Source organism: Tursiops truncatus, chromosome 6 (genome assembly GCF_011762595.2).
Source record: "Tursiops truncatus isolate mTurTru1 chromosome 6, mTurTru1.mat.Y, whole genome shotgun sequence".
Taxonomy (NCBI): Eukaryota; Metazoa; Chordata; class Mammalia; order Artiodactyla; family Delphinidae; genus Tursiops; species Tursiops truncatus.
The window spans coordinates 65,562,916-65,588,942 of NC_047039.1; the positions used below are offsets into that span (position 1 = coordinate 65,562,916).

Consider the following 26,027-nt stretch of genomic DNA (forward strand, 5'->3'; position numbering starts at 1 on the left):
GAAGCCTGAAAAGAGCAATTATTTCCTGGAGAAGTAGCCAACTCAGGTGGAAGGAAGTAACCTGGGCTGGGAAGGGAGGGAGGAAGTTGGAAGCAGAGATTATTAACATCCCCTGCCTCACCCCCATGGCTTCCCTGGTGGCGCAGTGGTTAAGAATCCGCCTGCCAATGCAGGGGACGCGGGTTTGAGCCCTGGTCCGGAAAGATCCCACATGCCATGGAGCAACTAAGCCCCTGTTCCGCAACTACTGAGCCTGCACTCTAGAGCCCTTGAGCCACAACTACTGAAACCCGCGCACCTAGAGCCCATGCTCTGCAAGGAGAAGCCACCGCAGTGAGAAGCCTGCGCACTGCAATGAAGAGTAGCCCCCGTTCTCCGCAACTAGAGAAAGCCCGCACACAGCAACGAAGACCCAACACAGACAAAACTAAATAAATAAAATGTATATTAAAAAAAAAGAAAGCATTCACGGCTGCGTTTGGCTGCAATCCTATAAATACATTCTTCTCTCAGATCGGACACATGAGTATAGAAGACTGGCCATTAAAAAGATAAACAGTATTAATAATATTAATAATCATGATTGCCAGTAGTGTTGAAATTTTCTGGAACCCTTTCCTGAGTTGCCTAATGCCCAGAGAAGGAAAATAACAGTGTTTAGTAGACATGAATTATAGGATCAGTGCACGTAGCTATCAGCGCACATAGATGATGAACCAAGGCTTGTAAGTTGGTTTCATTTTGGTCTAATTACATGTTTGTGGTGTGTGTGTGTTTAATTTCACTTTTTTTTTTTTGCCTCTGACTCTTCCTGATTAAAAAAAAAAAAAAAAAAAAAGAACACAGGGCTTCCCTGGTGGCACAGTGGTTAAGAATCTGCCTGCCAATGCAGGGGACATGGGTTCGTGCCCTGGTCTGGGAGGATCCCAAATGCCGCGGAGCAACTAGGCCCATGAGCCACAACTACTGAGCCTGCGCGTCTGGAGCCTGTGTTCTGCAACGGGAGAGGCCGCGACAGTGAGAGGCCCGCGCACTGCAATGAAGAGTGGCCCCGGCTCGCTGCAGCTGGAGAAAGCCCTCGCATAGCAACGAAGACCCAACACAGCCAAAAATAAATTAATTAATTAATTTTTTAAAAAAAACTTTAAAATGGTAGGAAGTGACATACACCCTTGATGGATCTGTATTTATGTTAAAATATTGGCTTAGTAAATTTAACTGAGAAGAGGAAACTGTTAAAGGCAGTGTTTCTGCCTTTATTTAATGATTCCTTTGTTCAACTGACTTTTATTGATTGCTCATTTGATCCAAGCCACGTGCTAGGATACAAAGGTCAATGAAGGCATTGCCTCCTCTCAAGGAAGTCATGGTCTCCTGGAAGAAATAGAAAAGTAAACGAATAAAATGCATTGTGAAAAGAGTGCATACTATAGGCATACAGAGACCACCTTATATTTGTCCAAGAATATGTAAGACTGCTTTTTAAAGTTATAAAAGGAAAAAAAATTAAAAATAAAATTATAAAAGATACTACATTGTACCAACAGTCTAGCACCTTGTTTTTTTTTCTTTGACTGATTGATTGTTTTAATTCAAGTAGTTGATTTTGGGTGTGTGTGTGTGCGCGCACGCGTGCATGCTTTGTTTTTCACTGTACAATATTCCCTGGAGATCGTTCTACTGTAAAGAAAAAAATGTTGCCTGCCATTCCAGTTTTATAGGGATCAAGCCATTATCCACTGCAGTGCACCTTGTGGGAATTCAGAATAGAGAAAAACAGGAAGCATTCTGTGCTTAGGATATACCAGCCCCTAGATAGTTAAGATACATAACTAAGGAAATTTTTCAATGACCCCAGATTCTTGCATGTTTCCATACATAGAAAAGCACTAAAAAAGAATGAAATAATGCTATTTGCAGTAACATGGATGCAACTAGAGATTATCATACTAAGTGAAGGAAGTCAGAAACAGAAAGACAAATACCATATCACTTATATGTGGTATCTAAAATATGACACAAATTAACCTATCTACAAAACAGAAACAGACTCATGGACATAGAGAACAGACTTGTGGTTGCCAAGGAGGAGGGGATTGGGGGAGGGATGGAGTGAGAGGTTGGGGTTAGCAGATATACGCCATTATACATAGAATGGATAAACAACAGGTCCTACTGTATAGCACAGAGAACTATATTCAATATCCTGTGATAAACCATAATGGAAAAGGATATTTAAAAAAACAGAATGTATATATGTGTATAACTGAATCAATTTGCTGTGTAGCAGAAATTAACATAACATTGTCAATCAACAATACTTCAATACAAAGAAAGAAAGAAGGAAGAAAAGAACGAAAGAAAGAACTTGAGATGTCTGTTCAACAATATTTTTCTGCTTGACTACATGTTTTTCTCAGCAAAAAAGTTCGTATATATCCTGGGTCCTCCCTTCCAGCTTCAGAACAGTTTCCTCAGGAAGACACTGAAAAATTCTACTTACAGCTCTTATGTAGTGTGTTTTTTTCAAAAGGACGCTACCGAGTAGCCGTGCATTTTTGAATAGATCCTCTGGCCCTAGGTGAGTGGTGGGTAGGAGGAAATGGGACAGTGGAGACTGAACCAGGGAGGAGAGTTAGCCACGGTGGGGCTGTTGCATTTTCATGGTTTGATGCCTGGTTGGGAGTGGAAGGCATCCGGGCTGGTACTCCATGTAACGGGCACTTCACTCACCCTCTTGCATTACTTTACGGTTTCTCTAGTGGAAGAGGAAAGTGGTGTAACTGCTAGGGTAAAACTGAAAAGCTATTCTATTTATGCTGCAGATATGGTGGGCTAAGTGCTGTGCTGGTGTTCAATAATTATTGTGGTAAATACAATTTACTGCAAGGCTTAAGATCTAGGTAAGTCCATAGGAGGATGTTAAACATATAATTCTTTTTTTGTGGCGGGGGGGGGCAGCACGCCATGTGGCATATGGGATCTTAGTTCCCCGCCAGGAATCAAACCCGTGTCCCCTGCAGTGGAAGCGTGGAGTCTTAACCACTGGACCGCCAGGGAAGTCCTGATCTCATCTTAATGTAACTACCTCTGCAATGACCCTACTTTCAAATAGGTTTACATTCTGAGGTACTAGGGGTTAGGGTTTCAATATATTTGGGGTCGGGGGGAGACACACTTCAACCTATCACAACCCCTCCCCCAATATCTAAACAACCCTAATTAATAAATCTTCACTCAATGTTTCAGACATATAGGAGTTCTAAAACTTCAATCTGTCTTAAAGATTTTGCCATATACATTTGTAACTGAAGCATTAAATAAATAAAAATTTGCCAATTGTAGACTCCTCTGGCTCAGTTTAAAAATGCTTTGTTAGAATTATTTCTGGGTGGTGAGAATTGGGGGTAAATTTTAATTTACTTGTACTTCCCTGTATTGCATTGTTTTCAAATAGTCATATCATTTTTACATTTTGACAACGATGCATTTAGATTTTCAGAGAAATGAAGAAACCCATGTTACTCTGTTTGCACTGAAAGGATAATGGCTGGGAGATGAGCCGATGGGAAAAAATGGGACTCGTGCAAAATAAGGTAGAACACGACCAGGAAAGTCACAGTGAGGCCAGGCGTGGGAAGGGCAAGTAAGCTTGGAAAGGAAACTTAGAGATTCTCCATTGCAGCATCTACCCAAGTGAGTCCCAGGGGTTTATGGGAATAAAAGAATTCTGTGGCCAAGGAAATCTGGGACACCCAGCACTTCTCTCCCTCTTGAAAAGTTACAATGCATACATCTGAGAAGTGCCGCAGTGCAGAAACCTGTCCGGCCCAGAATTTCCCAGACATCTGGATTCAAAACCCTTTTTGGGAAAACCTATTAAATCTATTAGAACTGGCATTTTACTCTGCTCTAGTCCACCTCTCCCATTTTATACATTAGAAAATCGAGGCCCAGAGAGGTGAACCGAGGTCACACAACTAGTCAGAGGCAGAGCGGGGACAAAATTCCAGAATTTGTCCCCATACCCGCTCTTTCCTGAATTTCTTCCTGCTCAGGGTTGGTGAAGTTCTGTCGGGAATGCTGAAGAAGAGAAAGATGAGTAGGACATCTCTGTCGGATTTAGGAAAGGAGGAGTCAAGCTGGAGCTAGAGCAATAGAAGTGTATTTGTTTCGAATGGTTGTTGAGTTTTTGTTTGTTTTGCTACCTATCATAATTCTCAAGTAACTTAAATTTTTTTTAATGTTTATTCCCTTAGTTCATACTCCAGAAATCAGTCAAGTTTTGTGCATGAGTTTCGCAGCTTGCACATTGGTTCCCCAACTTAACTCCATCTAATCTTCCACTGGTCCCTGGTTGGACTCTCCCATGACAGAGATGTCCGTGGTGACATGACCAGACCATGGGGTTTCCTGCAGGTCAACACGGATCTCTCCCTCCACGCTGCCTCAAAGGTAGAGGCTGACAAAGCTCTGCTTTCCACGGTTTCAGGATCCGCTCATCAGAGGCCCTTTTGCTCCTCTGATGAGATACAGTAAACATCTGCCCCGGTGACTCCCTCGGAAACTCCACCAGGCCTAAGGGCTCAGTCGGGTGGACGCAGACAGGGCTGTCTCTTCTCTCTGCTAGTGAAGTCTGTGTGTTCTGGCATCACCGTGCCCCGGCAGGACACAGCCACCAGCATCCATGCCTGAAGCTGACGGACAGCAGCCTCATACAGGGTCTAGCTGTGGAGAATTGTAATGTCCTGGAGGCACACGTGACTAGAAGCCAATTTTGACAGGCGCGCTTTGAGCACCTATTGTGTACACTGCCACCCTCCTCTCAAAGTTTACAGTCTGGTCATGAAGAGACGCAGAGACATACAGGACCTTGATCGAAACCCAAAATAGTGCTTGATGAGAGGCTTAAAATACCAGATGAACTCAAGGAAGTCGGCAACTGCTTCTTGTCATGGTCCGAACGTGGGGTGGAAAAGAATTTCCAGACACAAGCCAGAATGTAAAGAAGATAGAACTTATTAGAGGGGAGGGTCACTGCCAGAGCAGCGGGCCGACTCCCAAGTAGTCTGGGAGAGTCGAGCCCAAATAATGTGCCATTGATCAATTTTTAGAGCCAGAAAACAAAAGAATGGTCCGAGGTGAAAATTTTGTTTACTGATTGGTCGAGGCACATATATCTTTCTTCTGTAGGGTGGGAGTGGGACAGGCCAGATGCATTTCATTATTTGGGACAGGTCCCTTCGCCCAGGTGGGCTCAGGAATTTCGTAACCATCGCAACTTGGTAGGGAGAGCGATTAAGAGTCCGGTAGGGGGTGTAACACTGAAACCTTTCCAGGCAGGGCTGTCCTTTGTCCTTGAAGCATCACTGTCCTTGGAGCGCCACACTTTTGCTTGGGAGAAGAGGGTCTTGAAGGATGAGCACAACTGTGGCAGGTGGAGAGGGGAAAGGGGTACAAAGGGGTCAGCTGGAGGGGGAAGTGGGACGTTTTGGATACAGGGGAGGTTTGAGCAGAAGGAAGCGGGGAAGAACACGGGTGTGATAAAGTGAGGAGAAAAGGATACTCTTGCTGGGGTGTGGGCAGCACGGTGCGGGAGAGGAACTAATTCCTTCTAAGTTTTTCTGGCTGGTCTGAGAATTAAATTAACATGAGTCAGATTAACAAAAGAAAAATCAAACAAAAGTCTAATGACATCTATACATGGGATAAAGCCAGGAAAACTAACTCACCAAAATAGCCAAAACCCTCACCTTAAATATCATCTTCAGCTAAAGACAAAAGAGGATATTGGGGGTAGTGGTTTGGGACATAATGCACATGAAGATGGAAAAGCAAATGTCTGGTAAATAAATGTCTGCCGGCCGTGCAGAGACAATGGGACACAGAGTGGACTCTAATCGCTAGGCCCTGCCTCTCCACCACACCTAGCCCATCATCTTTGCAGATGTCTCTGGTGATAGCTCTATTCCAGGAACAGGCTTTTTTTTTTTGAATTTAATTTTTTATACAGCAGGTTCTTATTAGCTATCCATCTTATACATATTAGTGTATATATGTTAATCCCAATCTCCCAATTCATCCCACCACCACCTCCCCTCCCCCCATCACTTTCCCCGCTTGGTGTCCATACGTTTTTTCTCTACATCTGTGTCTCTATTTCTGCCCTGCAAACCGGTTCATCTCTACCATTTTTCTAGTAGGAACAAGCTTTTTATGAGAATTCATTTAGGCAATTAAGGGGAAGGTAAGAAGAAAAACTTCCTGAGTTTTCCAGCCTAAATTAATCCTCATGCCAAAGAGGTATTTGGGGTAGCAAATTTTGCTCCCCTACAATGGGGTGGAGAGGAGATGGAAAAAGACAGGTAGGGTCTAGACTGTAGAGGCCATGAATCTATCGCCAAGAAGTTGGATTACACTCCTGTATCCCTACTCCATGAAGTGATATGGGGGAAGGAGAGACATGCTTATAAATTATACGGCTATATTAATTATTATACTGGGACTGTTACCTTCAAAGAAATTAAAATGTCACGCCATCTATTAAATTTGGACCTTCTACTACAGTTAGTAAAAAGCCACAGCTGGTTTGGGGAATTTTTTTGTTGCCGTTATTCATGGTGTTGGTTTGCTTATGACCTAGTATCTTTGTTAACTCTTACACGAGACTTTGAAAGGCAGAGAAACTAGAATGTTATTTCTCAGAGATGATCTAGGTAACATTCTGTGGTTATCACTTGTTATTTCTTCTTCTCCTTTTAGAAATAGTATTTGTGTTTCTTCTAAACATGCAGAATTTGAGAGCACAGGAATAGTAAGATCAGATCTATGTTTTAAAAAGAAAACCCAGGTAATTCTAGGGTCAATGTCTAAACTGGATTGGATTAGAAGGAGAGAAGTTAGAGATGGGAATAATAGTTTCAGACCTAGCTTGCTAGTTTGCTTTTATTGACTCACTCAGAAAATCTTTAGGAGTATCTACAATGTGCCAGGCACTTTCTGGGCAACACAAATAAAGGAGTGAATGGACTTCCCTGGCGGGCCAGTGGTTAAGACTCCACGCTCCCAATGCAGAGGGCATGGGTTCGATCTGTGGTCGGAGAACTAAGATCCCGCATGCTTCACGGTGAGGCCAAAAAAAAAAAAAGGAGCGAAGAAAACAAATGAAGCATCAGCTCTCCTGGATCTTCCATTCATCTGGGGGAGTATAGATAATAGACATATGAATCTACAGTGTTGGGTATTGATGTGCTAAGAAGGAAAAAGAAACAGGTGAGAAAGATGAAGTGTGCTGGGTGGAGCTATTTTTCTTCCTTTTTGTCTTTTTTTTTTTTTTCTCATTGTGGTAAAAACGTCCATAACATAAAATTTACCACGTTAACCATTTTAAAGTTACAATTCAGTTGCATTAAGTACACTCACATTGTTGTATAACTGAAACAGGAGGGAAGGGGGCAGGGCACAACCTTTAAAAGAATGACAGCTGTTGGGGATACAATATAACTGGTTACAACCAACTAGGTCCAAGATGGCGGGAGATTCAACTTCCAGTAGACCTTGAGCCTCATTATACGCTAATTGTAATACATCAACATGCTAAATGACACACCCACCAGCGCCATGAGAATTCCAAGGCTAACCATAAAGGGCCAAAAGTGGGCCGTGGCCCAATTCCTGGGAAATCCCCACCCCTTCCACAAAATAGTGGGAATAATGCTCCCACTCATTAGCTTATGAAATTACCCAGCCCATAAAAACTAACCACCCCCATATTTCGGGGCCGCTCTTGCCTTTTGAGACAGACCGCATTCTGTCTATGGAATGTGTATCTCTGTGAATAAAGCCACTTCTTACCTATCACTTTGTCTCTCACCGAATTCCTTCTGCATTGAGACATAAAGAACCTGAGCTTCATTAAGTCCTGAGACTAGGTGTGCAAGATTTTAATTAAAAGACCATGGGGGGCCTCCCTGGTGGCACAGTGGTTAACAATCCGCCTGCCAATGCAGGGGACACGGATTCGAGCCCTGGTCGGGGAAGATCCCACATGCCCGGAGCAACTAAGCCCCTGCGCCACAACTACTGAGCCTGCGCTCTAGAGCCTTTGAGCCACAGCTACTGAAGCCAGTGCACCTAGAGCCTGTGCTCCGCAGCAAGAGAAGCCACCTCAATAAGAAGCCCGCGCACCGCAATGAAGAGTAGACCCTTCTCGCAGCAACTAGAGAAAGCCCCCGCGCAGCAACGAAGACCCAACGCAGCCAAAAATAAATAAATAAATAAAATTTAAAATAAATAAATAAAAGACAGTGGGTTCAAGTCCCAGCCCATGGGTTCAAGTCCCAATCTGAGTTGTGAGGTTTCACAACTATAACCACCATCCATCTCCAGAACTGTCTTGGGTGGAGCTCTTTTTGCTAGAGTAGTTGAAGCTTCTCTAATACACTAGCATCTGAGTAGCAGCCTCAACGAAGTGAGAACAAGCTTTGTGCACAGCTTAGGTTAGCGTGTTCCACACCCTGGAAACAGTTAAGACGACATCAATAGCCCAGGTGAGAGTTGATATAATAAGGTTTGGTGTAGCGAAAACCGCACCTCCAGAGCACAAAGAAGAAGGGACTTGGGAGTCACTTTTCTCCTGGAAGTAATGCATTGAGCAGAGATGTCAACCCAGATCCATGAAGAGACAGACAATTCAGTGCTAAGCACAAGCTCTTTAATCATGAAGAGGATCTTCATATTTTTCCTGAGATCCTGCATCAAAGAGCATATGGTGGTTGTGAACACAATTTATGAGGCTGTGAAGTTTACTGAGTTTCCTTTTTGAGTTATAGAACTTTCTTCCATCAGTTATGATTGAGGAGTCATGAGTTTCCTATGGAATGTCCTTTAGCTTGTTGGTACAAGTTTCCCCTGTGCAGGAGCAATTAATCATACATTATTGAGTACATTCCATTTTTCTAGGTACAGAGGAAAACAGGGACATGCCTATGTCTCCTCTACTTGGTCATCAGAAATACCTCTAGACCTTAATCTGTTCAGCTAACCTAATAATTTGTCGTCCATGAAACCTTCATATGTTCTGCATTCTGCATCCGATTCTTCCTGTTCAATGAAAGATCCAAATCATGATTTCTGACTTAGGTGGATATTTGAAAGATTAACTTGCTGTGCTAATATCATACAGGAGTCACAACACCAAGCCTTGTGCCACAGTCACATAAAGAAAATTAAGGGATACACAAAAGAAATTGAACATGTTGTCCTCCTTTGAGTTGCCCTTCAAATTTGCTTTCTTTGGAAACTTGCACAGAAACTTAAATATGTTTGCCCAAGGTGGGTGCTTGTTTTCTTACTGATATGAAAAGCAGTAAGAGGAAATGGAGTTGTTTTGCCCGTAAGGAGGAGCAATCCTTGTAAACAGAGGCCGAGTCAGTGAAAATTCACAGTGTAAGAATCTGGGGGTATGTAGGGACTTCCCTGGCGGTCCAGTGGTTAAGATCCCCCCTTCCAATGAAGGGGGTACAGGTTCGATCCCTGGTAGGGGAGCTAAGATTCCCACCTGTCTTGGGGCCAAGAACCCAAAACAGAAGCAACATTGTAACAAATTCAATAAAGACTTTAAAAACGGTCCACATCAAAAAAAAAAAAAAAAAGAATTTGGGGGTGTGTATAATGAGTTTGCAAAATTTTCTACAGGGCTGATACAGCGTGCAATAGTTAGGGTTACATATATTGTGTGTTTGGGCAGGGAAAGCAGAGACTCTACAGTTTATAAAGAAGCTGCAAGTACAGCGTGATGTGTTGAATAACCCATCACTAACTACATATCTCCCTGGGGTTTAATTTTACAAGTTCCTAATCCTTTATCTGAAACTCTTGGGCCATGTGTTTTGGAATTCAAAATTTTTTTTTCAGAAATGTGGTGTATATACTACATAGCATTACGTGATACTTCCAGCGGAGTCTGGAATTATTTAAACCCATCGATATATTCCCAGTGAAATGTATGATTATTTGTACTAGGTAGAATAAATAAGGATCATAAACAGACTTACATCAACAGTTCAGGTCAGATTCTGCTGCCAAATTAGTTTGAGCACCAAACCTTTGGTTTCAGAGGCAAAACTCTGAAATTTCAGAATTGTGGCTAAGGGATTTATAGCCACAATCTATGCTAGAAAGGGCATAGATTTATATGCCCTTTCTCTGTGTAATTCTGAAAAGCAAGCAATTGCTTGAACCAATCTTATGAGTAGCTAGGATGCTATGAATCAACAATCTGGGTCTGGGCAGGAAGGAATTACTCAACACCACATCCTTCTACACGCTGCGGATGTGTCTGTAACAGGAGGTCTTTTGTTGGGGGGTATTTGGTATACATCAGTGGGACCTGAAAACACACAAGTAAGAACTAATAGACATATGCAGGGCGCTTTTTTCTGGCTCACCAGAAGGCAGAAACCCAATGAATCATATCCCGCTAGGCAGGTGCAGGCAACAGACAACTGATATCTCCCAAGTGTATCTGAAAGGATCTTATTACCTAAGATGCTAAGGGGGGTCGTTGCCTTGTTGCCTTGGCAACCATAGGTAAGGATAATGAAGTCAGCTCATTTTAGTCACTGTTCAGTTCTCAATACACTTTCCCGCAGACATGGCTGCCTAACAGTTGCCAGACCTGCACTCAGGACATATTTCTTCTCCTGGAAGATTCACGTGGCACCTGTGGCTGCTCTATCCCTGGGCGTGCTCGTGGACCATGCTCTCCAAACAGGCCACACGCCGGACAGCCTCTGGTTTCTGTCTCCTGGGTTTCAGATTAGCTAGCCCAACGCAAAGCAACCTGGACAATGTGGGTCGTAGGATGGCTTGGGAGCCAGGTGAGTAGCTTTTCATTTTTTCCTCACTGTGGGTATTTCCTAGTGAAGGAACATATAGAACTTTCTTGACAGGAGCCTTTACTCATATCAAGTCAAGAAATTAATATTTTACTTTTGACTTATTATTCAATAAGGAAAGCATACCTTGATGAGGAGACTAATTTTTCAACTCAACACATTATTTTTTATTTTTGGCTGCATTGGGTCTTTGTTGTTGCATGTGGGCTTTCCCTAGTTGTGGCGAACGGGGGCTCCTCTTCATTGCGGTGTGTGGGCTTCTCATTGCGGTGGCTTCTCTTGTTGCGGAGCACGGGCTCTAGGCATGTGGGCTTCAGTAGTTGTGACTCGCGGGCCCTAGAGCGCAGGCTCAGTAGTTGTGGTGCACGGGCTTAGTTGCTTCACAGCATGTGGGATCTTCCCGGAGCAGGGATTGAACCCGTGTCACCTGCATTGGCAGGCGGATTCTTAACCACTGCACCACGAGGGAAGTCCTTATGAATATGTTGAGCACATATTATATGTCACTATGCCAGGTGTAAGCAGTATCTGCAAAAAGTTGAGAGGCTAGAGTGTGTATGGGTATGTGTGACTGTGGAACTAGGAATAGCCTTAGGAGCTACGTTTGGCTTATGTAAGCACAAAAGCTTACAGGAAAGTTCATAGGCAGACTCAGCTGGTGCAGGCCTTTGCCTACCCTATACACTAGATGTCTGAAGGTGGAGGAACGGTCTTGGACCCATGAAGATCAAAACCACAGGCAGAGGGGTTCCCTGCTGGCACAGTGGTTGAGAATCTGCCTGCCAATGCAGTGGACATGGGTTCAAGTCCTGGTCCAGGAAGATCCCACATGCCGCAGAGGCCCAATGCAGCCAATAATAAATAAGTAAATAAATTTATTAAAAAAAAAACACAGGCAAAGATGGCAGAGCAGAAAGAATGGAAAACCCTTGTCCCCTGTGTGGTTGTTGGGTCTTTCTTGTCCCCTGCTTTAATCTTAGAATTGCTTTACAAAAACAAACAAACAAAAAAAACCCGAACTGTTTACCTCCAGATATTTCATGATGTGAAACAAAATAAAGGCCTATCTTGTTTGGCCACTGTGGCTGAGATTCTGTTATCTATAGCCAATTATAATCCTGATACAATGTTCTTCTAGAGTTTTTCCTCTTGTGTATGTAGATACATAAATTCTAACACTAACAACAATCTATGAAGCAGGTAATATTAGCCTTATTTTTAAAAGGGAAAACAGGTTCAGGTAAATCCAGGGAGCTTACCTCAGTCACTCAACTGGAAAGTTACCACACTGGGATGTATGCCCAGGTCTGGGGGACTCCAATACCCAATGTTCTTTCTCCTGTACCGTGTGCCTCTCTCTAGAGTTCCTGGACTGGCAGAGGAAGACACCCCTCCAAGTCTCTTTTTTTTTTTTTTTTTTAGTGGTACGCGGGCCTCTCACTGTTGTGGCCTCTCCCGTTGCGGAGCACAGGCTCCGGACGCGCAGGCTCAGCGGCCATGGCTCACGGGCCCAGCCGCTCCGCGGCATGTGGGATCCTCCCGGACCGGGGCACAAACCCACGTCCCCTGCATCGTCAGGCGGACTCTCAACCACTGCGCCACCAGGGAAGCCCTGTTGTGTTTTTAAATTGTGGCTATTGACTTAAGCAGAAGAATCCCTCTATCACTTAACATGCTTATATAACATCAGTTTAGGGTCACAGGCATTCTATGCCAAATAAATACTCATTAAAATGTGAGCTCATAATTTTGGTCATGTCCCTAACACCCCTACTATTATCCGATGCATAATAAGCACAGGTGCAATTCAACTGTATCTCAGCCTCTAACTTCTATGATTGATCTATACATGTAAATACTAGTTGTAATTATTACAAAACTATTAGTTTATTGTTTAAAGCTATTTGAGCATCACGAGAAAAATGATTTTTACACAAAACACTATAAATAAACACATCCTTGTTTTTCTACTAAGTTGTTCAATGAATTTATCCATATCTCTATATATTTCTATCTCCCTGGAAATTCCAGCCCCAGGGAAAGTATGCTTTTCATGCATATTTAAAATTAATATTCAACAGAAGCTTAACTAAAACTAGAGACAAGACAAAGTACTATATTTTTATGAGCTGTTTGTCAAAGTCCAAATAATTAACACTGTTGAATGTCATAAGGCAGGCAGTGTGCCACTTACTTGAACTGATATTTTCTTAGAAAAACTTCCAAAGCTTTGGCCATAGGAACTATGAATCTAGAGGTACCTCCTGGCTCTAAACAGAGAATCGTAAATTGGATGACTTAAGATGTCATGCCAAAGCAGAGCGACTACAGAGGGTGTTCAAGGGGATCAAAGTAATCTTCAACCCAGTGATCGCTGAGCATGGCTCTTGACTTGCTTCTCAACACTGTGACCGCCAGCCACACATGGGGTGTTTACCTGCCCCGTTCCTGCCTTTGCCCAGGGAGAAGGTGGGGCTGCTGCCTGCTGTGGCCCCATGGAGGAGGGCCTTGGCCCAGGAGCAGCCCTGCTCTCAGGTGTGTCTGGGGATGAGGCCAGGGTAAGGACTGTTGAAAGAGCACTTAGCAGTCCTTTGACCCATGCAGTCATGGCCTGTTTCTCGGAGCTGCAGCTGGCCTCATTCAATCTTCAGAGAGCACTAGAGCCCCATGACCACGACCTCCCACCAAGTCCCCCTCAAGACAGATGTGCTCCATCCCCCTAGGATCACGGCAAGTGTCAGTCGGAAGATGGCTGGCAGGTTTTCTAGTCCACCCCATGCATTCATTTTACTTTTGCTTTTAATTAAATTCAAAACAGTACCCCAAAAATGCAGGTCTGTCTTCACCACCATTCACCTCTCCCCCTAAATCACAGCTTCTCTCACTCACTTTTCCAGTTGACCACCGTTGCCAAGATGCAGAGCATCCTTCCAGCCCTTTTTCTACTCATTTGCATATAGATGTGCATGTATTTATTGCATAAGCAGGTTCATACCATATGTATTGTTCTGTGACTTGCCCTTTTTTTTTTTTAGCAACGTGTCTGGAAGAACTTTGCATATTGGCTCATATAGATTAGCTCACTGCTTTTTTTTTTTTTTTTTTTTGCGGTACGCGGGCCTCTCACTGCTGCGGCCTCTCCCGCTGCGGAGCACAGGCTCCGGACGCGCAGGCTCAGCGGCCATGGCTCACGGGCCCAGCCGCTCCGCGGCATGTGGGATCTTCCCGGACCGGGGCACAAACCCGTGTCCCCTGCATCGGCAGGCGGACTCTCAACCACTGCGCCACCAGGGAAGCCCCTAGCTCACTGCTTTTAACTGATGGAGAGCGCTCCTCAGTCGGTCAGCAGAAACAGCTTAAAAAGTTGTGACCCCCAAATCAGACAAAGCCAAGAAAGACATCAGAATTCAATTCAATCCCCCTCCCTCAATTTTTATACAGGAAAAAAATCAAACATACAAAATAGTGGAAAGACTGGTATAGGAAACACACACATACGCTCCACTAGATTCAACAACTGTTACCACTTTCATTGGCTGTCATTTTAATATCTGCTAGAGTTGTTTGGTTCTAAGTTGAGAGGTATATGGAAAGAAGCAGGATTCATTAAGTCCCAAGGTCTTAAGAATTAGGAAGAAAAGACATTTACAAATTGTAAGAGCCAAAGAAATATAAAACCTTCTCAGGTGCGTGGAAGGTGCACATTTCTATGAGCAGAAGAATTAGTAACCTAGGGATGTGGGCTAGAAGGCTACCCCTTCTTGAAATTCTGGAGTGACTGGCATAAGCATAAATGATACTTAGTGAGCTCCACCCAGCTGTATTTCTCTGGTAGCTATGCATCTCTGACATACTTAGGCAAAGTATGGGATGATATATGTATTTATCCCCAAAGACAGGGGATGATATATGTATTTCCTTGATGAGTGAAAAGAAGAATCACTCTTTTTGCCTGCAAATTCTGATGGTCTGAAATGGTCTGAAATCTTTTCCTTAAAGTTCACTAAGAAAGTAATCATCTGCCTAGAGGGTGGGCATCCTTTGATGCAAAGGAAAACTTAAAATCAAATATAGAAATGGAATATTATACAGGAATAAAATTGGATGAAATATAGCTATACTCAAGAAGCTGAATAAATCTTAGAAACATAATTTGCAGTGAAAAACAGCTGGTTGCAGAAGACTACATACAGTGTGATTCTATTCTTATAAAGCTCAAAAACTAGCAAATCCAAACAATATATTGTTTAGGAAGATGTACATGTCTTGGTAGAAAAAATTTTTTTTCATGAATGCATAAATTAGGATAGTGATTACCTTGAAATGGATGCGGGGTGAGTAAGATTTGCAAGCATGTGGCATAATCAAAAACACTGGTAATGGTCTATCTTTTTTAAAAAAATTTTTTGGCTGCATTGGGTCTTCGTTGCCATGCATGGGCTTTCTCTAGTTGCGTAGAGTGGGAGCTACTCTTTGTTGCAGTGTGTGGGCTTCTCATTGTGGTGGCTTCTCTTATGGCGGAGCATGGTCTCTAGTGCATGGGTTTCAGTAGTTGCGGCACGTGGGTTCAATAGTTGTGGCTCATGGGCCCTAGAGCCCAGGCTCAGTAGTTGTGGCTCACGGGCTTAGTTGCTCCGTGGCATGTGGGATCTTCCCGGACCAGGGCTTGAACCCGTGTCTCCTGCATTGGCAGGCAGATTCTTAACCACTGCGCCACCAGGGAAGTCCAGGTAATGTTCTATTGATTAACAGTGTGGTGGATTCCTGTATTCATTTTATTATATGCTCCCAAGCTTACATAGATGGTACTTATATTATTTTGTATGTATCAAATATAACATAATAAAATTTTGTAGGTGAAAATAAAAGCTAGACTTACAAGATAGAATAATAAAAATGTGTAAAATTAAAGCCTAAAGAAGAATTAGGGTTTGGGATCTGTAACTTTGATTAACTGGATACTCATTTTGGAACCAAAGCAAACCTCTGAATAGTTCATACAAAAAACTACCCTGAAAGGTACCAAAATACATTTAGCACATCATTCAGATGTACCATTGTTTATCTAGCCATTCTTTTAGTGGCATTTAATTTTTTGCTATTCTAACACAGAGGAATAAGCATTCTTAAACAGATTTCTTTCAATATGTGTGTAAATATTTGTGGGGTATCTAGGTATCTAGAAATGGAGCTGCCAGGTCAAAGAGTGAAAGACTGAAGTTTACACTCAAGGAAATTAAATATAAATTTGTGGCCTGGGTGGTGGGGCATTGCAGAGAGAATTGGAGGAAGATGGCCAAAAGGTAAACTTCCAGTTATATTATTATAAGATATTATAAGATAAATATTATAGCATAAATAAATACTAGGGATGTAATGTACAACATGCTAACTATAGCTAACACTGCTGTATGATATACAGAAAAGTTAAAAGGGTAAATCCTAAGAGTTCTCATCACAAGTAGAACACTTTTTTTCCCTTTTTATTGTATCAATATTCATGATGGATATCGATATCCATGATGATGGATTTTAGCTGAACCTATTGTGGTAATCATTTCCCAATATGTGTAAATGAAACCATCATGCTCTATGCCTTAAACTTATACAGTCATGTATGATGATTATTCCTCAATAAAACTGGAAAAAATACAAAACTCAGGATCATACAGGCAGCAAGTAGCAAAGTCAAAACTAGAAACAAGGCTCTTTCTGGGGCTCGATAATGCACCTATTGCCCATAAACACCTATCTCACCAAGGCAAGTGCCCCACTTTAGACTGTGATTTGACCCTTTCCCCATCCTGTCTGTCCAGTCTACAGGTGAAGCACAGTATTGATTTCAGAACCTCAGGACACAGAATACAAGAGCTCCCTGTCACGAGAGGCAGCAGAATAGGGCTTTGTCTCCCGGGAAGGCAAGACAGTTTCTATGGGACTGACTTGGTGTCAGTGGTGGGAAGGGAACCTCTGCTGAGTTCTGAGTCAGAACCCAGAGTTCTTGTCCCATTTTTCAGAGTACTGTCCCTGTGGTCCATGGAAGTGTCTTTTTTTATTTCTAAGAGCAGATTTTGCAATGTTTAGTCTTCAGAGTGGAAATATTTATTACTGAATATGCTGAAAATGCTGTTTTGCTGATTACAGGAAAGCACAAAGGCATACATAAAGCCTATAACCAGAACGAAAAGAGTGGGTGGGAAAGACAAAGAGAATGTCAGTTACCAGCTGTGCCAGCCAGAGTCCCTTTCTTCCCACCTGAACACATTCAAAGAAAATCCAGAATCCAAGTCTTCTCTGAAATGTTCATTTCATTTCAGATACAGAAAGAAATTAAACAGGTGTTTTATTTTGTGTGTGTCTGTATATGTGTGTGTGTGTGTGTGTGTGTGTGTGTGTGTGTGTGTGTGTGTGTGTATGGCACCCAAACACATGTAGTAGCAACGCCAACTCCATACAGTAGATTAAATCAGTGGCATGTGATTAAAATATTTAAAAAATTTCCCTAAAATTTTACTAACTTAGGGACTATCAAGTTTCCCCAAATATCTCGCCATTTTGAATCAGGCCCCAAACAAGAAATACATGTTGTATTTTATTGGTATCACTTAAGTCTTTTAATCTATATGTTTCTTATCCCATCGTTTTTAATGCCTTGCTACTTTCTGAGGAAAGTGGGTCATTTGTCTTTTCGAGTTTCTCACATTCTGGATTTTGTTGATCATGCCCCCTAGTAGCATTAACACATTCCTCTATTCCAGTAGTTCCTCTAAACTGGTAGTTGGATCTAGAGCTTGATCAGATTCAGGTTTGCTCTTTTTTGGCAAGAATGTGTCATTTGCAGTGTTGCGTATTTCTATCATATCGCACATAACGTCTGGTGATCTTTTCTATGAGATTAGTGGCCATTGATGACCATTGCCTTGATCCATGATTTTATAGGGTTTTGGAAAATACTGATATTCTTATTTATTTGCTAGAATAATTTCCTCATCAACTATTTAGTTACCCTGAGATACAGGTTGTACAGGTCTTAGCTTGGGTTTCCCAGGAAGCAGAGTTCTTGAGACATGGGCTTTATTGGAAGCATGGTCCTAGGGAAAGAAGTGAGGGGTGGGGGAAGCCGAGAGAGCCAATTCAAGCCCGGTAGGCTGCGGCTTCAAGCACCCGATTGGTTGATTCTTTGTGACTTGATTTCTGAGAAGTGATATAGACTGAGTTTCAGGACACTTCGTCCTGGGAGAAAAGGAAGGAATATTTATTTATCAGCTTCTATCCCCCACTAGTCTTAGGTTAGACCACGAAACATTAACCCACGCACCCTTCAGGGTGGTGTACGCATAGGCACCTAGATAGTTTCCATGGATCTCCACACTGGCATTAACAGGGAAGTGCTGGGGTAGAAGGTAGGAGATGAGGTTATTTGGGTTGTTCCTGTATGAAGGTGGAAAGAGCCCACGTAGAACTTACTGCTGCAGCAGTGGCTGCAATAAGAGACAGGTGAGGCAAAGAAGATCTGAAGTGGTACATATGAAGTGTTAGATACAGTCCAGAAGAGGCAGGTAAAATGTGTAATTCTCTCTTGCAATTTACCAGCTTTCAAAATAATGAATTAGTTCTACTGCATCTGCAAAGGTAACCAATCAGGTTTTTTTTACCCCATTTTTAAGTATCCTCGTGAATCATGGAGATATACATATTTGATATGTCTCAATTCATTGCAGTTACTTTCCTTACTGATGCTCAACTTTATCCCACTTTAGCCAGTGGGTGCTTCTACAGGTTGGCTTCCGCTTCCATTTCATGTGAACCTATTAGTTTTTTATAGCTTCCTTGCTTTCTGAATTGACAAGATGCTCCAGTCTTATTTTGGGTACTTCTTACCTTTAAACTAAAATAAATCACTTCTCCAAGTAGGTCTAGTTCCTTTTAGGGAAAAATGCTATTTAGAGACTACAATCTGGGATCTAAGAGTGCTTACTCCTACTAGGTTGGTCACTGTTTGGTGGACATTTTGAGTAAAAGACCTTGGAAAAACATTTTTTAAGTATATCATGAGTTCTAAATGATAATTTCAATTCAAATTTAATATCGCTTAACTTGATTTTGTATTTATCTCTTTTATTCTGAAAAACATTGATTCTTAAAAACACTAACATAAATTACTAATAACATTGTGATTACTGAAAAGCTGTTTCTGTTTTGTTTTTTAACATTCTCTTCATCCTTAGGGTATATTCCTAAGGGATGTAGGGTCAAATAATTGTGTTTTAAAGTCACCTCACATAATTTCCCTTTACGTGGTTAAGCCATCAACTCGATACTACATTCATTAGTTGCATTTTGCTTTTTAAATTTTTGATTTAATTTTTCATAATTATGTAAAATTGACATCATTCCAAAGTCAAAACTACAAAATCAGATATAGTCAGAGAAGTCTAGCCTCTTTCCTTGTACCTTCCATCTTGTTTCATCTCTCCCAAATAAGTAACCATTTAATAATTTATCTTTCCATTTAAAAAATACATAAGCAAATGTATCTATGTGTTCCTGCTTTCTTAGATAAACAGTAAGACACTATTTACACCTTTATTCATCTTGCCAGCACTATGTTTCTGACAAACTACTGCTCATCTTTTTAAAAACTGTACTGTCCTCTAGGCTCAATCTACTCACTTCTTGGAATAACTTGTTGATATGTACTCCCCCCCCCCAAAGTCTAAACTAAATGAACTTTAGTTTTACTTATTCCATTACTTCTGGCAAACGTTTGTGTCAGGAAGAGGGAAGGGGGGCTTGGCAATCATAAACAAAGCTGTCTTGAATGAATGAGGGTATGATCTTCCCAGGATTTTTTCTTGGTAGTAAAATACACAACATAAAATTGACCATTCAAACCATTTTTAAGCACACAATTCAGGAGCATTAAGTACATTCACATAGTTGTGCAACCAACACCGCCATCCATCTCTACAACTGTTTCATCATCCCAAGTGGAAACTCTGCACCCATTAAACAATAAGTCCCCATAACCTTCCCAGGATTTTTAACAAGACTAAATGGAAGAGGCACCTGCTTGCCAGTTGCAAGCTTGGGTCCTAGGAGGATTCTGCCCTCCCAACGGAGCAGAGATTCCCGTGGTGACTAAGCCAGCCCTCGGGTTAACGCTCCCGCCCTCACCTATTGTCCCAGCGGGAGGAACCGGTATTTCCGGATTGGGGCCTCAGACCCTGTGATCCGGCTAAGGGTGAGGTTGGTGGAGGAGGGGAACGGAAGCTGATCATATAAGTTAACTTTCCACCAAAATAATTAACCTGCCTTCCCATCCCCCCCACCCCCCCCACCCCCCCGCCAATACCACCAGTCAAACACCCACATGGTCCACAACGATCCTCCCGTAGTTTTTGAAAGGGGAACGACGCTCACCCCTTCCTTCCTCACACCCCTGGAAGGGATCGAAAAGCCGACCAGGTCACGAAGAAAGAAGGCAGCACAGCGAATTCCGCTTGCCCTTCGGGGGGAAGAAAGCTCACCGGCAGTTTTACAGAGAAGGAAAGAGGCAGGGGAGTGGGCGCGCGGGCTGGAGTGACCAAGCGGTCCCTGCGGCCGCAGCCCCTACCCCAACGCTGGGTGGCGTGTGTGAGCCACCCTCTGTCCTTCCCAGTACCCCAAAGTAGCACTGCAATAAACTACATTTCTCCTCCGGCTCGCGCGCTAGGCACCCTCGGGGGCTCGAAATAAGCAGGTGACAGCCGCTGCCCACCCTCGTCTCCTCCAAGCCGCCGCTCTCTGGCTCACCGCCGCCCCGATCCCCCTGCCCCCACCCTGGATTTTTTTTTTTTCTTTCTCCCAAACCTCCAAACAGGAAATAGCTTGAGTCACAATAATACACAGGAGCAGCGGCCGAGGCCACTCGCGCCCGCCCATTCGCTGGGCCGCCTCCAGCACTCCGGCTCCGCGAGGCGCCGCCGGCGACGCGCGCGGGGAGCGCAGAGAACACCGGCCCAGCAGCCGGCGCCGCGTCGGAGGCTCCCAGGCGCCCGTCAGAGCCGCCTTCGCCCTGCCCCCGACTCCGCCGACTGCGGCCGCCACCCGCCTCCAGGCGAGTACCCTCCTCCCGGTCCCTCGCTGGCCACTGAGCGCCCGCAGGCGTCCCGGCGCTGCCCTCCGCGAGGCCGGAGAAAAGCCGCCCCAGGCGCAGCCTCCACGCTCCAGCAGCGCCCGGGATATCTCCCTCCGGTCCCGACTCTGGCGGGGGAGGGCTTTGCGGGCTGCGGCGGGGCGCTTGCCCCCTGGTCCTTCATGGGGGCGGAGGTGGGGGGCAGCGTGAGTAAATGCTCTGTCACCCCATGCCCCTGTGGATTCGGGCTGGACTTTATTGGGCATTGATTATTTTCCCTTTCTGGGGATGCTTAACTGACTTTTGCCTCCCCATCTTGGGGACCATTCTGGAAGTGGGTTTGGGCGCGCAGCTGGGGCAGCTACAGGGGACTGGGAGCCACCTTCTTTTTCCTACCTGGCCTGGAGCCTTCTCCCCCAAGGGATGGGAGCTGTTTCACTTTCTGTTGAGCTTCTCTTGAACCAGATTCAAAGGGCCTCTGAGTTTCTGTCGGCGCAGTCAGCGTTTGCAGTATCTGGAGGAGGCAGGATCTGGTGGCTTGGATTTACGCGGGCCGAGGGGGGCGCTGGGTAGTTGAGAGCAGGTGGGCGCCGCCTGGGCTGCCGGCGGAGTCTCAGCCGCGGAGCCTGGAAAGTGCGCACACCTGAGAACCCCGGAGATGCTTGTCAGCCCACGCAGCCCGGGAGCCGAGATCTGTGCTCCCAGCTCGGCAGAGTTTGAGGGAACTTTTTTTTTTTTTTTTGCACTTTCTGACCCATTAGTAAGGAAGGGGCCGAGCTTCTCAACATGCTGGGTGTTGTCAGTCTTCAAGGGCTACATTGTGAGGTTCTTCTATAGGGAACTCAGTCAAAACTGAGTTGGACATCTTTATGTTGGATAAAGGCCACTGAATTCCAGGCATTCTTCGAGGTTGAGAAGGGTGTTTTCAAGACTGTTTTGAAGTCGGCTTGAGGGCTTTCTGCGAAACTGCCGCTGTCAATTATCCTTATCAGCTGCGGCTGCTTGCTAGTCCCGGGGTGAGTGGGTTCTCTTAGAAGGCTCCATTCAGTCAGGCCTTCTATACAAGTTTCTCAGCGCACTTTTACAAACTGTGGTTGGGAGGTAAGTTAAGTCCTTAGCCAATTCTTCTGAAACACATGATCAACCCTCCACGTTTCCCGGTGAGGGAACCGTGGTTCTAAAGGGTTAGATTGATAGGGTGACTGTCTTTACGTCAAACGCGCTGGGGCCTTGCGGCTTTGAGTGAGGTTCAAGGTCCAGCAACAGCGATATCACCTGAGGGCCTGTTAAAAATACAGGACTTCACGCCTGCCAATGCAGGGGACACGGCTTCGTGCCCCGGTCCGGGAAGATCCCACATGCCGCGGAGTGGCTGGGCCCGTGAGCCATGGCCGCTGAGCCTGCGCGTCCGGAGCCTGTGCTCCGCAACGGGAGAGGCCAAAACAGTGAGAGGCCTGCGTACCGCAAAAAAATAATAATAATAATTTTTAAAAATACAGGACTTCAGACCTACCCAGAACTGCTCAATCAAGGTCCCCAGGGGACCCTTTGCATATTAAGGCTTGAGACTGGCAGAGGGTTATGTTGGGGTGAAGTTTTTTGTCCAGTTTGAAGAAGTGATTTACATTTCCCTACATGTCCACCCAGTCCTACATTTGAACCTTCGTTTTGCCAGACCAGGACAAACACACTACAGCTTTATGGGTCACAGCACCTCCACCCCAGGTGCCAGGCTCCTTAAGCCTTTGGGTTTTTTGTTTCTAGGTACTTTGATTCTTTCATCGTTATTATTGTGATAAAATACACACAACATAAAAACTGTCATTTTAACCATTTTTTTTCTTTTTTTCCTGCCCCTCTAGGCGTCTTGTGGGATCTTATTTCCCCCACCAGGGATTGAACCAGGCCCTCAGTAATAAAAGCGCAGAGTCCTAACCACCATTTTTTTTTTTTTTTTTTTTTGTGGTACGCGGGCCTCTCACTATTGTGGCCTCTCCCGTTGCGGAGCACAGGCTCCGGACGCGCAGGCTCAGCGGCCATGGCTCACGGGCCCAGCCGCTCCGCGGCATGTGGGATCTTCCCGGACCGGGGCACAAACCCGTGTCCCCTGCATCAGCAGGCAGACTCTCAACCACTGCGCCACTAGGGAAGCCCCCTAACCACCATTTTTAAGAGTACAATTCAGTGGCGTTAAGTACAGTCACAATGTTGTGCAACCATCACCACTATCCTTTTCCAGAACTTTTTCATCGTCCCAAACAGAAACTCTGTACCCATTAAAGAATACCCTATTCCCCGCTCTTCCCAGCCCCTGAGTTTCCGGATACTGTTAATGACATTTTCTGTAGGGTACAGAAAAGGTTGAACAGGAATGTAAAGTAAAACTAAAATCATCTTCTCAGAATATTAATAAACGTTTGGAAATTCCTGGGTCACTGGCCTGGTGGACTTGGCATTTTAACTCCAGATTCTTAAAGTGCATGTGCTTTCTTTTAATGGAGACAACCTGAAACTATGAGGGCTTCCTCTTTGGTCTGGTTGAAAAGGAATGGAACTACCCAGGGCTCAATCTGCACTAATTAACTAGGTGCAGATGACTGGTAAAATCTCTGTGCTTCTTTTAACTGGCTTTATTTTAGGGGTCGTGTTTACATTGAGTTTAGCATTTTGTTTTTGTTTTTTAATACTGATCCAAACTCATTGTTGAAAGTAGTTGAAAGAAAGCTTAAGAAAAAGTGTTGTTGCTGGCGTATATATAGGAGGAAGAAAGATTTGAAATAATTTTCTAAAAGACCCCAATCTATTTTGTTACTGCTTTAATGTTAAGTGAGTCTAATGGTCCAAGAACATTATTTCTGGTTGTAAAACTGTTTGTATAATTTAGAAAAGCTTTGTTGTTGTTGTTTCAATTGAAGTATAGTTGATTTACAATGCATTAATTTCAGGTGTACAGCAAAGTGATTCACTTACACACATATGTATATCCTTAAGATTCTTTCCCATTAGAGGTTATTACAAGATATTGAATACAGTTCACTGTGCCATACAGTAGGTCTTTGTTGTTTATTTATTTTGTAGATAGTAGTGTGTATCTGTTAATCCCAAACTCCTAATTTATAGAAAGCTTTGTAATACTGAAAGTAATCTGCTTGCATCTGCTCAAAATTATCCAGGTTGTGGTTTGAGGACATGCTTTTCAGTGAGAACAGAAATGTGAATTGGCAAGCTAATAAAAATGGTTTCATTCATGATCTAACAAAGGCATTGTTATAGATCAAGAATGTGGTTCAGAATACATAAGTGATCAGAGATATTGGGAAGATTTAATAAGTAGCTGAATAGTGGCAGATCCTTAAAATTCTTCCCAAATTCTTTTTTCTCTAAGACCCTTGACTTTTCTTGTCTTATGACTTTCATCAGAATGAGTCTGTCACCTTGTAGGAAGGAACTTAGAGCTCCCTTTGATTGAAAAGTCCCTTTGAAATGATGAATGAAGATAATTCAGATAGGCAAGATTTGGCAGAAAATTCTCCTTTTTCATGATATTCTTGCATTCACAAAATTTCAGAATATTATTATTATGGTAATGCAAAGAGAAAATGTTTCCCCTCCTCCACTGTGTTCTCTTCGAAATAGCAATATAGTTCAGTGTTTTATTTGGTGAACAAATGCTATTTTGTAGTCCACACAGGAGAAAACATTCCTAGAAAGTGTTTGGTGAATGGATTTATCAGTAATTCAGTGATGCCTGGAGAATCACTTGGGGAGTTTAGTAAAAATGGAACCTCTCCAACTACTCCAGACCTTCTCTGAGTGAGACTCCGTGCATTGGAATCTGTAGGTTTTAATAACACCTTGGGTGATTCCGATATATAATTAGGTTTGGGAGTCACACACACATGCAAACTAAGATATTGAGAAATTAATCTGAAAGTACAAGAGAACACAATTTTCTATTAAACATGAAATAAAATTAATGATGAATTCTTCCTTAAAATTAGGTAGTCATTGTTTCAGTTTGGCAAATTGAATAAACACTTTTTGATGTTGGTCTTCATTCTTGAGATCTGAGGTTCAGAATCCTGAATGTGCAGAAAAACCCACTGGTCTCCCTAAGGTATCAAGGTATTAGACTATTTGATCCAGCATCAATGAACTTTTGTCGAGTGCCCATTTTGAATCGGGCATTTTCATATATATTCTCAATAAATCTTTACAATGACTTTGAGAGAGGTGTTTCTTTTTTTATAATATTACAGATGAGAAGACTGAAGCCAACCTGGGCCTTCCTACTGTAGAATATGGTCTTTTCCATGGTCCTTCCATGTAGAATAATAAATCCCTGCCTACTAACTCCCTTTCACCTCCAAGAAACTATGTATTCATTAATTCTTTTTTTTTAATTAATTTATTTATTTATTTATGGCTGTGTTGGGTCCTCAGTGTTGTGCGCGGGCTTTCTCTAGATACGGTGAGTGGGGTCTACTCTTCATTGCGGTGCGCTGGCTTCTCATTGTGGCTTCTCTTGTTGTGGAGCCCCGGGCTCTAGGCGCGCAGACTTCAGTAGTTGTGGCACGTGGACTCAGTAGTTGTGGCTTGCGGGCTCTAGAGTGCAGGCTCAGTAGTTGTGGTACATAGGCTTAATTGCCCCGCAGCATGTGGGAATCTTCCCAGACCAGGGATTGAACCTGTGTCACCTGCATTGGCATGCGGATTCTTAACCACTGCGCCACCAGGGAAGTCCTCATTAGTTCTTCATTCAAATCTTTTGGAACATCAGGTACTAGCTGCTCTAGGCTTTGAAGCAAATAAAAAATGAGCCCAAACTGAAATAAATTCCAAAAGAGCAAAGGAGTCGACAGCAAAGTGTTCTTTCCATGGTACCACAAGACCTCTCATGAGTGATCAATTAGACTATACGTGGCTTGAATGTAGCATTAGCATAGCTAGTCCAGCTCCCGGAAAAAGCATTGGGCATTCTCCTTACTGAGACCGGTCAGCAGTACCATCTC

General features: G+C 43.5%; 1 protein-coding gene and 1 long non-coding RNA gene across 3 annotated transcripts in view; one reads left to right on the forward strand and one right to left on the reverse strand.

Moving 5' to 3' along the window:
* LOC117312633 (uncharacterized) overlaps positions 1-21,725 on the reverse strand; it is a 127,930-nt gene extending 106,205 nt beyond the window's left edge. For both annotated transcript variants that reach the window (XR_012332538.1, XR_004527010.2), the window contains exon 1: positions 21,412-21,725. This is a non-coding gene — a long non-coding RNA (uncharacterized lncRNA). The remainder of the gene's footprint in view (positions 1-21,411) is intronic.
* The window catches only part of TJP2 (tight junction protein 2), a 140,522-nt gene continuing 135,333 nt past the window's right edge, over positions 20,839-26,027 (forward strand). The window contains exon 1 of the mRNA XM_019934735.3: positions 20,839-20,997. The gene's annotated coding sequence lies outside the window, so the exon portion shown is untranslated. The remainder of the gene's footprint in view (positions 20,998-26,027) is intronic.